The sequence below is a fragment of the Aphelocoma coerulescens genome, chromosome 1A (assembly GCF_041296385.1).
Source record: "Aphelocoma coerulescens isolate FSJ_1873_10779 chromosome 1A, UR_Acoe_1.0, whole genome shotgun sequence".
Classification (NCBI taxonomy): Eukaryota; Metazoa; Chordata; class Aves; order Passeriformes; family Corvidae; genus Aphelocoma; species Aphelocoma coerulescens.
In genome coordinates, this window is record NC_091014.1 from 32,276,814 (window position 1) to 32,292,442 (window position 15,629).

The window sequence follows — 15,629 nt, forward strand, 5'->3', positions numbered from 1 at the left end:
GGTTAGGGTATTGTTATTCTGCCTTGCAATAAGAATATGATGATCTACACCTTTGTTTAATGATTTCAGTTGTTACAATTTTCTCTCTAGGTAGAGATGTGGATATGAAGAGCTTTGTAATGATAGTGCCTATTTCACAGGCAGAAGTGTCTTCATCAAAGGCCTATACAGGTAAAGTTCTAATTTTTTTCCTAAGTCATATTTATCTCTCTGCACCTAAGAGAGTTTGCTGACATTGGCATATCCTGGTAGAGATGTAGTTTGTAATACTTAGAATCATTCAAATTTTGGTTGGAAAGGTACCACTGGATGGCACTTTTCAACATGGTACTTCTCTATAGTTTGGATCATTTCTCTTAGTGACATTATATATTTATACACTGGAGTAATTGTGTAAATGGATGTAATATTTCACCAGTAACTTTTGCCTATGACACCCTTTTTTTCTTGTACCTACCTTTTTGGGGCTTGGGTTATGTTTTTTCTAATACCTAACTAACGTAGGCCAGGCAGCAAGGCATATAAACAAAGGCCTAGCCTGTCACATCAGTACAATATTCCATGTGCAGAGAAGTTCTCCAACCAGCAAGTGCCATGCATATGCCCTTTTAAGTTTACTGGTGTAATTAAAGAGACAGTCCAGCCATTTTTTCTGAACTTGCCTGAGAAGCCAAATTCCTCAAAGCAGGGCTCTTAAGGTACCTGGATAGAGTGTAGTGTAGCTATCACTGATCTCACCCTCCCAAGGGCATAGCTACACCCTTTCTCATCAGTTCCCCTAAGAGCCTCCTCAGCAGAAGATAATGAGCTTGATTTTGTGCCAGTTGCAGAGCTCAGCTCCTCCCTGCACCCATCCTTGTGTCTTCGGAGGATGCTGCTTCCAAGGGTGCTGCTGTACCCTGCAAGCTGATGATGCTCTATCCCTCTGTGTGCCCTGCAGGCATGCCTTTGTGTACCTTCAGAGAAGCTTTCCCAGCCACAAACCATGAGAAAAGTAAGTGCAATCATAAAGCTTTACGGATTAATCTTTGCAAAGTGTCACACACAATACAGTTGCTATTTTCTGCCGTGTTTGTAAAGTGAGAGCAGTAAACCTAGCAAAATTACATTAAAGAATTGTAAGGAATTTTGTTACATTCCTTTGTGTTTGAAAATTATTTATAAACTAAGTCTTAAGACCTTAACAGATCAATGCTTTTTTTTCTGGTGAACTGGGAAAAATAAGTTAATAAAACTGTTCACGGTGTTATTACATATATGCATATGCATATAAATATAAATGTAATGTGTTTGCATATATCTACATATATGAACATGTATGTTCATGCATATGTAAACATCTGTGTGTATATGTACAGGGGTATTTTAAATATGTTGTTTCATTTAGGGAAGGAGCATATGAAGTGTCACTGCCCAAAGGGCATACTGCTAATGTTAGCAAAGCTAAGAAACTTCATGGCCTGGAGCAGATAAAACCAAGTGATAAGCAAGTAAGACAAAATAATGCAGATCAGAAAGATCATCCTTGAGCCATGATTTATGCTCCATCCTGTGCTAAATTTAACCCATCAGGTAAAAAACCTTGAAATCATTCTGAAAATCTCTTCTTTACTGGCAAAAGCAAAATTCTTCGGTGTTCTCTTGTAGCAGATACAAACGACCTTTTTTATTCCTCCTTTTGAGAAGTGCTAACATGTCCAGTGTTTGAAGCAAGGCTTTGAAATTTTGCTGAAAGGAAAAAAAGTCTTTTCTTTTTTCCAGGAAATTCTCTTTCAATTTCAGGGAGCTATGACCTGTTAAACCTAATCACTGGCCCCTGCAGAACAGGCTGTACTAAGAACCTCTCAGAAGTGTGAGATCAGCAAAGGAAAAGAGTCAGCCCTGTTATTGACTGTACACCTTTGGCCCATGCAATGAGCCACAGCTTCCCTCCTTATTCCTGCCCCCCACTGTGTCTACATATTATGGTACAGACTTGAGCTGCAGGATTACCTGTTTTGTCTTGTTTTTTCTAAGTGACTTGAACCCATTCACAAAGAAAGATACACACAAGCTGGAGTTAAATTAGTGTTGCTCGTACACGTTATATAAAACTTCGGCTGTCTCTAATTCTGAATGTCTGACTTTACAATATGCATAACTTACAATTGTTTGCTGCGATCGTATGTAAATATGAGGATGCAAGAAAATATGAAGTAAGATCTTCTGGTATCTTTATAGACTTTGCTGCAGTGATCGCATAAGGTACCAAGAAGGTTCAGTTCTCATTATTCTGTTTCAAAAACAACAAAAAGACTGCAGGAGCAGAAGTTCTGAAAGGCAGCTTGCTAAAGTCTGCTATTTTTCTTTCTGCTCTCAAGCCTCTGAACTAGCAGCAGGTTATGTTATATTTATGTGCTCTGGAAATTCTTTTGACTTTTTTCAAATTATGAGCAGTTGTCAAGGCTGGTCTCAGGACTGGAGGGACAATTGTACTTTGTGGGTTTAAGAAGTCATTTATTACTCATCTGGACTTAAAACATGCTGACATGGCTGATTATAATGATACAGTTTAATAGGATAATTTTCAGTAATATAACTAAAACTTTTATGATAGTTAATCGCATAAATCTGATGTAAATTTTAATCAGTTTAGACTTTTTGCTGTAAGCTGATTCAGAGCTCCTTGGCCATCTGCACAGTTCACTGTAATACAGTAGGTTACACATTTGCATACACAGGCTGCAGCGTCCCTGGATTTACACTCATTATTTTTCCCCTAGATATTTGAGTACTGGGGTAATACTTCTTGTGAAAAGGGGTTCAGAAGTTTTCCTTCAGAGGAGAGATGCACAAAACCTGGAGTTAGAAAGAGCTTCAGAGGACCAGGATGATACCCCAGAGGATGATAAAAGCCTACAGAGAAATCTCTACTAACCGTCACAAAGGCAATGATATCCAGGAGGAAAACTGGTAAGCTCTCCTTCATTGCCTTTGCATCCTATAGCCTAAAAGACTTGGCACAAGCATTTGAAGAACTTGTGCAGAATAATGATCCTTATACCATCCTTTTAATGACAACTTTTAAATTATTTTATGATTTATGAGAGGACTTTGGTGTGTAAAGCCAGATGTAGGTAAACTCTAGGCATCTGAATTCTAAATTGACAGTCAAACACAATCCAGCCTTCCTTCCAACTGCAATCTCATGAGGGAAACTTCTGGCGTGCTGTGTGCTGAGCATCCCACTTCTCACATGCTGCCCCAGCCTGAATGCCTTGGGGATTCCTCTGAAATGTCATTTGATATACTCAGTCTCAAGGAGTGAAACAGATCCTTCCTTACTAGGAGCTCAAATTCCCTAAGAATTAGATCCCACTGAAAGGGATTTATAACATCAGTTGAATGATGGGGAACACCATGTGCCCACCACTAGAAAAAGCTTGTCTTTTCTCTAGGTTTAAACATAAATCCGTAAATATATTCTGGACTCAAGTAAAAAGTATTCCAGTAAAAGCAGAGCTGGTGCAGAAAACCTAAAGTGCCCATCCTTGGCTTTCATGCATAAGTAAGTAGCCATGCTTGGACTATTAAAGATTTTCAATTCCTCTTTCTCACTCAAATTCAACTTGAGAAGATCCAGATCTGACAGATTGATTGTTACAAATCAGGAACCCATTTTGTGTTTGGCAGGGCTGGGTTTGAGGAGATGATGTCTAACTATGTCTGTAGGGCTTATACCTGCCTAGGCTGCAGTTCTCAGTGGTTTTATAGCATTAACAAAAGAAAAACCTGAGGTTTAGGACTTCCAATCCGACCTTAACATCCTTGATGTCATTTCTTATGAGTTTATGGTGAGTATGTGTATGTTTTACCATCTGTTTGATCTCACTTGCTTTGATAGGAATAAACACTGGAAAATTTTATCACCTTATAAAATTGGGGTTGCAGTCAGAAGCATTTCTATTGATTTCCACTTTTTTCCTTCTATGCAGTGTTAGAGAAGTACATAGGTTTTCTTTGCAAAGTCTTGCCCTGCCTTGCCTACCTTCTGCTGAAGCAAATGACCTCAATTCCTTTTTTGTTCTAATCCTAACATAAGAGAGGACAGAAATGATCTTTTCAAGAGAGCTGAGATCCGTTGGTTTGCCAGCCTTCAGATCTCTGGAAAACAGATTGTTACTGCACGTTCCCTGCAAGAGGATTAGTCTTTAGAAACATTTTTCATCCAGCTGCAAAAGCATTCACTTTTGGTTTCCTTAGATAAGAAAGAGGTTGTCTGAGGTTACAAAATAAGAGTGTAATAAAATAAACCCTATATTGCACATAAATTCCTTCCCTGTTGGAGAAAGAGGGAGATTGCAGAATGTGTGCACTCAAATCTCAGCACTTATTCACTCTCTAGACCTGTGTAGCACTTTCCGCTGCGCTTACAGTACATTTACAAAAATTGCCAGTTATAATGGAAAGCTTTAAGACTGATTTTTTTCAGAAATTATGAGCATTTGAAAGTTCAGGCAATGTCAATGGAAGGTGATTGGTTCACAACAAACTTCCAATCAATCCTGCAATGAACAAATTCTTTACTTCTAATTTTTTCATGTTAGCAGTGTGTCTTTAGGAGGCTTTGTGAATGTGAACGGGATCCTGAGCCTACTTTCTCATTTATGTCAATTTTACAGTGGAGCAAATCCCTTGACTTTCACTGGGTTGCTCTTGACTTATATGAATGGGATGAAACATTAAATTTAACAATGTGACTGTTACCTGCACAAGGCCTTCAAAAGTGATGTTTGTCTCTTCTGCTATCTTAGTTGATATGCAGGAAGCAAAGAAAAAAAAAATTGTATTATCAGTTATTCCATGGTAATTGTCCTTGTGTTACTCTATGGCTGACATGACGTAGGTAACTATTCTCCACAACCTTTCTTACAGGAAAGGGTGACATGAATAGGTTGAGGGACATGGTCATTCCCACACAGCAACTTCTCATGTCTCTGGCCTTTCAGAAACTCACATATGGCTTCTCAAGAAGATAAAAATCCAAATACTTTGTGTCAAAGATGTCAGAACATTTCAGCAAAATAAAAGCATTCCATTCAGTGTTGACACTGGTAATTCTTCTAATTTAAAAGAAATCCCATAATTATGAAAAGCTATTTTGAGCTGAGAAGTTAAAACAGGCTGAAAGGGTTGGTTTTGCTTTGCTTTCCACAAAACAAAATGTTGCCATGATATCTTATTTTGAATGAGCTGTATTGCCTGATAAAGTTCTGCCTTTCTTTTTTTCTTACTTGCTCTTTTTCTATTCACTGACAAGCACAGACAGCATATCTACATAGTATTAAATTGGTTTAAGTGCAGTCTTGAAACTGTACTTCACTATATTCTCCATTATAATTCTGAAATATATATTTTTTAATATTTGATCTTTATCAGAATTATATTCATGTTATAAGGGGAAAAACAGCTTTGAAAATATTCTGTAAAATTACATGTCTGTGTTAAATTGACAAAGAGCAAAGTCCATGGCAGCCATAAATGAATATAGATCTGATTTTTTAGATGCCTTTTACAATGATGTAAATTAAATACAGAGTGCACAGAAGCATCTTCTCAACAGGCCACTAATCCATACACTTTCTACCTAGCTACGTTAATTAGAAAAACAATATGGAGTTTCATGCTTTATCTTTTCTTTCACTTAACAGTCAAAGTACACCTATACCATGCTCATTTTATTTATTTCCAAGAGGTTGACAAAAGTTAACACTGGCATTGCAATTTAGTGCTCATTGCATAGTCTCACAAGCATAATGAACTTGCAGTATTGCGATCACATGGAAGAAAAGTAACGTATCCCCAAAGCTCTGGACCATGGAACTAATTGAAACTTCGATTTTTGCAGCAAGAAGGAATAAAAGAGGGGAAATTTGTGGAAATCAAAAGATCACACAGCCTTCTGGGAAAACTTCCAATCACGTGGAGAAAAATAGGCTTATTAATACTGAGTGCTAAGCCAGAATGAACTTGCTCATCATGCTCTCTCTCAGCACTGTACAAGCACTTCCCCTGGCTGACCTTGAGAGAGTTGCTGGGACATAAAGCATTTCATTATCTTTAAGCTCCAGTTACTTGCAGTGACACTCAGGGAAGGATGATGTCACAATTATCTGTCACAAAGACTTATATCCTGAATTAGAGTTAGCTACAATATATGTATGATTTAACAGATTGTCTTTACTATATTACAATGTCAATGCTGGACCGTCCATGCTTCATTTATCTCTAGCTACAAGATTTAAGGAGTAATAGTGGCTGCAGAGGTCTATAAATCATGCACTTTTTTAATTGCCATTTTTTTCAATCCTGAGGTAAAATAGAGCTTGAAAATGCACTGTGGCTGACCTGGACTGACTTCATTTCCCTGTTAAAGGGCATATACTCCTCTTCCCTTACTATGGTCTATATCAAATGAAAAATGTAGCTGTACATTATGAATTGAATTTATTTGGGTAATCATGGAACCACAATCTTTCATGGGAGATTTCACTCATTTTTTAGTGTTATTTATTAACAGTTATTATCAGTAACTGTTAGTGATGGTTATTAAAAAATACATCAATAACCCTAGTGATCATTCTCTTCTGGTAAATATGCTTTTGTTCAGAAGATGTTCAGAAACTATAATGCCTGGCACAAAATAGGCTGTTCTACTAAGGAACCTAAAACTGTATCTCACTTCTGTGTGACACAACAATCCCATCAGTCTTGCTCTTTGCTCAGCTGGTTTCCATTGCTTCCATGTGAGCCACTGTATGAAAAACAGATATCTTAAGTGAGCAGTTATCTATCTAGAAAATAGACTAATTCTCCTGAAGCAGAAAGGGGTTACTGAAAATGTTTTATCTGGTGAAGAAGTACACAGTATCTATAAGGAATGCAAAATCTGCACCATGCCTGCACACCAGAAAAATCTTCATTGAGAAATTAATTTGAACAGATTTTGGTAGAAACACTGACATTCAGGCAAACAAGTCTCTCCTGGGATATAAGTGGCAGGTACAGATCACCCCTCTCAGGTGTGGAAGGACATAAGAAAGAGATCGGGTTACGCCAGGGTTCATTTAAACATTTTTTGTAAGTGATCTGGGAGACTCCATTAATTCAGTAATTGTGTCAACCTTACATGGACCATCATGTCCATAAACTGTCTAATGGTGCATATGCAAGTCACTGCCACAAGCCATTGGTGAATTTCCAAGATTTCAGGAAGAATGGAGCCAAGGAAATGTCCAAAATTTTTGGGACACTGACCAGCTATTTTAGAAAAAACTATATTCCAAGGGAAATTTTCTTTATCATTGTTCAGGATGAAGCTTTTCATACTTACCCCAGAGGCTTCCATCAGTGTGCTGGGGATAGGAAAATACCCAGGCCAAACCACCAGTCTTCTTACATGCTCAGACTGATTTGGGCTACGGGCAGGGAGTAAAAAACCCAAATCTATTTTGCTTGGGGGAAAGTTTTCTCAAAGTAGTTATTCTACAGTAGAAAATAATTTAGAAAGGCACTAGGGTATGCATGTTACAATGGTCCAGAAATCTGTTTTCTACAAGAAGGTCATGTCGTCCGGAATAGACATATTACATTGCAATGCCTTTCAGATATTCAAATTCTTGATTATCCGCTCTTTTCCAAGGTCCACTGTGACATTTAGAGAGACAGGCTGTGCAGTAACTCCAAAACATGAACACTCAGGGCAAATCAAAATTATTCAATACTCAAGGAGGTGTAATAGCACATATTTCACAGTGAATGAAGTGAGAACATTTGGCTTAGTCTAACCACAAAATGCTTAGTGGAATACAGCTAGCCAGTGGAAATAAACAGCCTCCCTTAAAATTAAATTTTCCCATTTCTAATATAGAAAAATATGACTCACTGGATACTTCCTAAGCTTTCAAAGTGAAGAACATAATATTTAACACTCTAGTAAATTCAAGCCAATTATCATAAGCCAATAGCAATTTTTTAAGTGCTATCTCACTCTTAAAATAACTAGTGTTAAAATCTCTAACCTGCAGCACACAGATAAGGTAGAGTAGATTAATAAAAGCCTTCACATGGCAGTACTAGATGATAACTATCTAGGTGAAAGTGTTCATAAATGAAAATTCATTCCATATTAATTCCCATACCTGTGACTAGGATAGGATAATGATGTGTCATATGAGGTAAGCTGGTCCTTTGCCAGGACTGCCAAGGCTGCCAAGGCTTGGCACTGCTATCAGATCTTTGTATTCATTTCCATAGGGTGAGGTTTCTAATTATGATCTGTAATGATAAGAAAATTATCATTGACAGTGTCTCCAGCAAAGTGCCTTGATTTTTATGTTCAGGGAGGTATAAGGCTAGTCTCCATTTATAAAAAAATAAGACATACAGAAGTCTACAAAAAGATGCTGTTTTCTGCAGTCTTGCCTGTCTTGCTTCAGTAAAGAGCAACTGCAACATTCAGATGGCAAATAAATCATCTTTTGATCTGGTGGATGTGTGATAGATAGATTCAAAATTGCAGCTTAATAGCTAGGAAGTGGAAAAATTCACTAAGTTCTCTAGAATGAAGGATTCCTAATTATTTTTTGTTTAGTTGAAGTATTGAGCTCTGCTGTTTCCAATACTCACTGGCACATCCATTTGTTTTTGTACAGATCATGTCTGAACAGCAACAGTAACTCTGTTAACACTAAACTCTCAAATGGAGTGATTTACTCAAATGAAACAAAATTCCACTGTTTTTGTTAGAAATTAAATGATGACTCAAGATAGATATCCTAAAATAGGTGCATTTTCTTCGTCTCTGTTTTTTTCTCTCAAGATCTTCTTTTTTAGTTTCAAAAATACCTGTGAAATAGAAATTGCACTAGAGCAGGCTAACAGCTGCTCCCACAAAATTGCAGCTGATGCCTAGAGTCAGGGAAAGCTCATGTGGTGATGAGGAGCAGGCATCTGTCTGCCTTAGATCTGCTAGATGCATCCCTATGAAATCTACTATGGTTAGGTTTTTTTAAAAAATACCTCAAGACACTGACTCCCCAAATGGATGTTTTGCTGCGCTCACAAGAACTGTGCCTTTTCTCTGCAGTTCTCTGTCCCTCCATTCAGGATGTGCCAAAGTAAATTCACTTCTCTCAAAAAGTCTGGCAGACTCTCCTGTGGTCAATGAAGGCTGGGTAGCAGCTGGAAAGTGATGCCACAGCCTGAGTTTTGGTGCTTAAAATAGGACTTTGTGCATATGAGCATTTGTAGATGAAGATGGAAGTAATTCTGGTCTTATTAAAAGGCTTCAGCCTGAACCTTACCAATGAGGCAGTGGTGCCTTAATTTCCAGATTGCCACTTCAGGGGTTCTTTCTCCATCAGTTCTAAGAGATTTCTCTGTGAGACTCTCTTCCTCATTCCCCATGTTCCTTTGCTGGAAATTGGTGTAGTGCCCAAAGTACACAACTGCAGAAGGGAATGGCATTACAATAGAGCATCATCTGGAGGCCAAGTTTGCGTGTATGTTTCTAACAGGGTGAGAAATTAATAGTTTTCGCCTTTTCAGAACTACCATTAAGCACAATTCTGAGGGCAGGGGCCATTAGTTTTAACAGCAAATAAGACAAGTGAACACTGCAAGTCTCCAGTATTATTGGTGTAAAACTCTTTCAGCATCTAATATTCTTATTTTTCTCTCCATAAACAGTGCTGATATTTTATGTCTAAAATATGCAGCACTGACTTCAGCTCTTCAACCATTTACTATGCAGATTTTTTATTTTGAATACCAGATGCTTAAGAAGGCCATTGGAAGCACGCTGGTTATGGCTTTGGTTCACAACAATGTCACTCAACTTTCTTTCAAATAAGCTTGTGTAATGGAGCAAGGTTTTAGCACATAGGAATTCAAGTCTGGATAACAGGCTATTGAGGTTAGTCAAGAATTAATGGAGACAGAAGCGGTCTTTTTGGCAAAATTATTTACTGCCTACTTCCACACTGCTAGTGTCTGTTCTGCTGCTGGAGAATGTTTTGGGTCCCTGGGCACATTGGGCTGCTCAGACATTAAGTATGGCTTCAAATTAATCTTTAAGTCCGTACTGTGTAAACACATATTTTATTCAAAGTAGTCAGAGACAGAAGGTCTCTGAAAAAATAATTCTGTATGCTGTGCCTGCACCTATATCTTAAGACTATACAGAATACTTAGCAATGGCATATTTAGTTCATTTCTAGAAACAATTCAAGATTTTGATTTCAATCAATAAATTTTTACAGCTAGCTGCTAACTTTTGAGATGTCACTGTTTGCTTTTGTGTGATGCCAAGTAAACTCTCAGGAGTGCCAGAACTTGAGTTGATAGTCACCTCTTTAACATGGGAAATATCTGTTCTAAGTATTTCCCTCAGGTTTTCATTCTACACCTTACTCTCATTTTGGTTACACACATTGATGTGAAAGTAAATCACAAGGTTTATTTTTTTCGAGGTGATATTTTTTCAGAGGAATATAAATATAGTAACATTTTGAAATGGGCCAACAGATATTTAGCAACTGAATGCCCATTGGGTTTAAATGCACTCTTGAAAATAGGAGTGAAGATTCTAGTTAATTTTAGTGATTTGTTAAATCTTACCATAGGTTCTGGGTTTATACCTGCGCTTTATCACCTTTGAGAGACCTGAACAGACTGCTCACAGCACTGGGACTTGCTTTTAGTTGCATGAGGTGGTTTTCTGAGGCTCCTCTTCCCTATGAATAAAGAAGAAATACCTGCAGAGAGTGATTCATAGCAGCAGCCTAACTGTACGTGCTCTGGTTCATCTGCTGGAGGAGGGCATCTCTCTCAGGTGACTCCAGATGGAATTCAAGGACCCGCCTCTCCAGTCTAGTGGAGAGGATCTGCATGGATCTTACCTGCTTCCTTTTCTTGTGAGTTCAGTTCTTCTGGGTTCATAAAATATTTAAAACTTTTTTCAGAGTATTTCCGGTAAATTCAGTGATATGGTTCTCTCCTTTTATTGTGGAAAACACAGCAGTCACCTCTCAGACTTGGGCATGCAAAAGAAAAAATGATTACTGTGTGAAGGCAATACAACTGTCATACCCAGCTCTACAAGAAACTATTATACAGACTTGACAAGAAAACATACCTTTGTTTTCAAATAAGTTATAGTTTTGAAGGGAAATGATAAAATAGTGTTAGAGAAAGCAGGGGAAAAGAACCTTACAAATTACCAAAACAGGATTTAGCTCTTCAGATTCCTTAATTAGCATGCCTTGCTGGTTTTGTTTTCAGTTCTCTTGTTTCTTGTTCTATGATATATCATCACTACTGGTAGCAAGGAAATTAATTGCTCCTGAAGCTTATACAGCAGAAGTTAGAGACAATCCATTCAAATTTAATGAATCTGTCACTCAGTTACTTCTTCTTCTTTCACTTATCGTTTTTAACAAATATTTTCTCTCCCCATGGTTTATCTGTGCTTTTTTGGTATGCAGTCTTCCCTGAAATACTGAACAGTTCAAAATAAAATTTTAGTCTAAAATATTTGGTTTCTTAATTGGTATCTTTTATTGTGTTTTTTCTAACAACTTTATTGTTCTCAGTGAAACACTGAACTGTTTTAAAGGGTGCACTGTGAAGAACAAGCTTCATTTAGGAAAAAAAATTCAAACAGTATGTGAGAAATGATTATGGCTTATCTTAAAAGGATCTCTCTAATTGCATGTTCTCAAGATAAATGGAAGTTCTAGAAAATTATGGTACGAAGAAAAATAAAGGTCAGAACAACAGGTGAAGCTGTCACATTCCATCCCCTGCAGTACTAAAATATTAACTATGCCTGCCAGGGTACTTCTCGTGTGTTAATAAATCATTATGTCTGACTCTGGTGAAGTATTCCTGTATAAAAAACCAGGCCATATCCTCAGAGAATGACGTCATTCTCTTTCAGATCAATGTATAATCACAATTCCTTGGTTTGTCTTAAACATATTTTGTGCAGAACACTTTGCTATTTTCAGGTATTGGATGGAAATTAATTACTCTGACAGTTCAGTGACAGAAGCCTCTGATACTGTTATACTGAATTCAATTGACTTTCCACAGGATAAGTTGTTTTCTGCATTGTTCTTCTTAGCACCACATGTCCCAAAGATCAAATTTCCATCTAAAATTACCAGTTTACTAATTTGATTTTTTTCCTTTTGCTGCTAAGATAATTGATCTCTTCATTTTAGATCATTTCCTTCCTGAGCTCAAATTGATGATAATTAGATGCAAGAACTATGGAGAAAAGACCAGCTTTAGAGGAAAATCAATTGCAAGTGTATGGGTGGATGATAATTTTAGTTACATTATCACTATAATATATATCTATTCAAAAGCTCTTTCTAGATGCAGAAAAAAATTGAGAGAAGGATATTCTAGAGAAAACTGAGGTACTGGGGTTTTGTGGGGTGTTTGATAGAAGAAAACAATCTGAATAGAGAGCAACTTTCTTCAGAACCAGTCCATTTCAAAGGTAAGTAGAAACTTTTGCTTAGCATCCATAAGACCATTTCCATATGGTCATTTCTATATCACCATTAAAATTTTGACAACTGCCCCAGGTTCCTCAGAGTTGCTGGGGTTCTGCCCCATTTTAGAGAGCACTTCTGTCAGCAGATTCCCAGATTCCATTGTCATGTCTTGCATGCTGAATGTGAGACTCAATACAATTTATCCCTTCTCACATTCCTCAGTATGAGTGCATAGATCAAGCATGTTTTCCAGGCAGGTGTCTGCCTGTCCTCAGGACCTCACAGATCAGACAGGAGTATTCAGCATGTCCCTGTCTGCCAGACCCTGATGCCAAAATGGGAGTGATTGAACAGGGCTGTGCTATAACCAGGACAAAGTGCTGGTAGAAAGCACCTACCCACCAGAAGTCAGGGGCTGCAGAACTGCCCCCTGCCCGGTGCCTCAAGCCCTTCCCATGATTGCTATGTTTCTTCAAGAGCTGATGAGATATCCTTCCCACGGTCTTGTGGTGAGTTTCTTGCCTCACGATCTTTTTCAGCTGAGAAGTCTGAGTTCACAGTGTCTATCTATTTGAAACCTCTTTTATTTGCATGAGCTGACTAGAAAGAGCCAGGTCTAAACTGAGGTTGAGAAGAAAATCAACACTTTGTCATATTTCATATTACAGAGCAGGTGAAGTAGTTCCTTCAGATCATTATAATGTGATATTTTTAAGAGCTAGAAATAGTTTTAATCATATTTCTGAAGGATAGAGCCATTTTAGGACATTTAAAAATAGGGTAAATTATCTTCAGATTATGTGCCTATATTCTAAAAACTTTAAGGATAGACTGGGAAAGACCCTCTTTTCTTAGTGCCTTTTCCTAACTATCTGTACCTAGCTAATCTCAGAAAGATGTGGGCCTAGATGGCTCTTTTCTCTGACACAGTATAGCAGTTCTCGTGCACCCAAGATGGGATGGGATTCACTGTACTTAGTGAAAATTCTCTCTACTCCTTCCTACATTCACTGGTTAAACTTCTAGAAATGACATTGTGCCCCAAAATCTTGAAATAGATGAACACTAGCCCTAAGGAAGGTGCAACAGAGAAACAGCTATTTTAACACACAGCATGAAACACCTCCTTTCTTCTAAGAACTTGGAATGGGAATGACTCAAGGAGTTACAGAAATGTCACGTTCTGCCTTTCTGCAGGTAATGTTAATTTCAGTCAATGGCCTTATTTCAGGCCAGACCCTATCAACAGATCTTTCTTGTTAATTTTAATTATAGTTCCTCAAAGGAAGAACAGCTGCTTAATAGCCTCCCGAGCTACATCAATTACAATGAAAAGCATAGCAAAACAGCAGTACAGTATACTAAGAAAGGGATTCCAAAATGCTGAATTTTGGTACCTTGCATTGTTAGTAATAACAAATTCAAAAGTCAGAGTAAAACTTACCTCCTTGCTGCATGAATCCTTTTTCTCCCTCTGGTAAATGACAAGGTTTTTCCTTCTCTTTGTGAAGAAAAAGTTCTAATATGGAGCTAATTTGGAGGCATCTCTTTTGGCTCAATTTACCAGTGTCCTTGCCATTGTCAGCACAACACTGCACATCAGGACTGATAAACTACATTCCCTCTTCTGGCTGGCATACTGTGTCCTGAAAATAGAACCAAATATATTACAAATAACTAGTGACTATCTTTTTACACTAAAATTTATTTTAATGCATATGTATACAAATAAGGATATGTGATTTAGACAATGTCTGAGTATTCTTCTTGTGCTTTTTGTCTATGAAAGATATATGAATATGATATTTTTATATTAAGTACTTCTCCTTCTCTCAAGCAGAGAACAATGTACTAAATTGCTGACAGATCCTTGTCACAGCAGCACTACAATGATTTCCTGTAATTTCAGCTTTGATATATTTTTTAATTAAGAAAGCACCTTTGTTTTGAAAAAGATCCCAAAGCCTTTCACAAACTGTTGCATATTAAAGCACAAATTAGGTATAAAGATATCAATTCTCAGGTGGAAACATCTTTCTGTGGATGAGGTGGGGGGAATTAGAAACTACTTGTTTGGTTTTAAAAGATGATTGCAAAAGGAAAAAGGGTAGGAAAGGATATGAGGATTTTAGGGAGCTTTCAGTAGCAAGCTGGAATCTCAACATAACTGTGTTTGGTGCTTTACCAATGAGAATTAGGAGCTTATGTTTTAGGAAGAATGAGAATGAACAGCTGTCAGCAGGTCCTTACAAGAAAAGATAAGCCAAAGCTATATATCTTCTAGGTAGTTCTCAAACCCTCCCTTGAAATCACTCTGTCACCATAGTAACCTTACAATGGCTAAACGGTGCCTAAGTGTCCTACATTGCCAGAGCATCTTCTTGATCCCAGAACTTCGACTTTGTCAGTTATGGAGTTCCATGTCTTAAGGGGATTTTGATTATTCTCTGAAATGAACATATATGAGTAAACATTAGAAAACAGAAAGACACAATCAAGCTAAAGTAAAAAGTTTTACATAATTGATTAGAATAAACTGTCCAGAAAAGGTACAGATATGGAGAGGTCTGTAAAATTCAGCCACAATTTTACAGAACAATTTCTAGAAAGTACTGTGAATCCAAAGGGTCTAATGCTGAAGTACATGACGTGGTTAACTGCCAAACTGGTAATTTCCCTCCTCCTTGTCCAAGGTTACCAAGCACGGTCTATAGGCTGCAAACTGGAGACTGCCAGCAGAAAAACCAAATTAAATTAATTCTGTGTGTTATTTCTCAGAAACTGCTGGGGACATTCAGAATACAAGCCTTATAAACCCAGCAGGCAAACTTCTCTTGCCAGTTTTTCCTAAGGACTTCACTGTTGCTGCTGCCTTGCTGGAAATGTCTGGACAACTCTCCATCAAAATGCAAGCATTGTATAAATGGATGCATGACCCTGGTCTGGCACACATGTACCCACACACGCACACACACGTGCAAGCACACAAGAGGTCATGCAGGGAGGCATCACAGCCAAAGCTCCGGCATGTGCACATGGACGCAGCTTCAGGTGGAAATCGCAGCCTGATACCCCCGCGTT

At 37.8% G+C, this 15,629-nt stretch overlaps 1 long non-coding RNA gene across 2 annotated transcripts; it reads left to right on the forward strand.

The window, feature by feature from the left end:
* The first annotated feature begins 855 nt into the window (after positions 1-855).
* On the forward strand, positions 856-11,536 carry LOC138104628 (uncharacterized). 2 transcript variants are annotated; one of them, XR_011148173.1, is made up of 4 exons: positions 856-994; positions 2,763-2,952; positions 3,438-3,547; positions 5,888-6,426. It is a non-coding gene; the product is annotated as an uncharacterized lncRNA (long non-coding RNA). The 2 variants fall into 2 exon arrangements; XR_011148172.1 differs by lacking the exons at positions 3,438-3,547; positions 5,888-6,426 and adding an exon at positions 10,665-11,536.
* Positions 11,537-15,629: the final 4,093 nt, after the last annotated feature.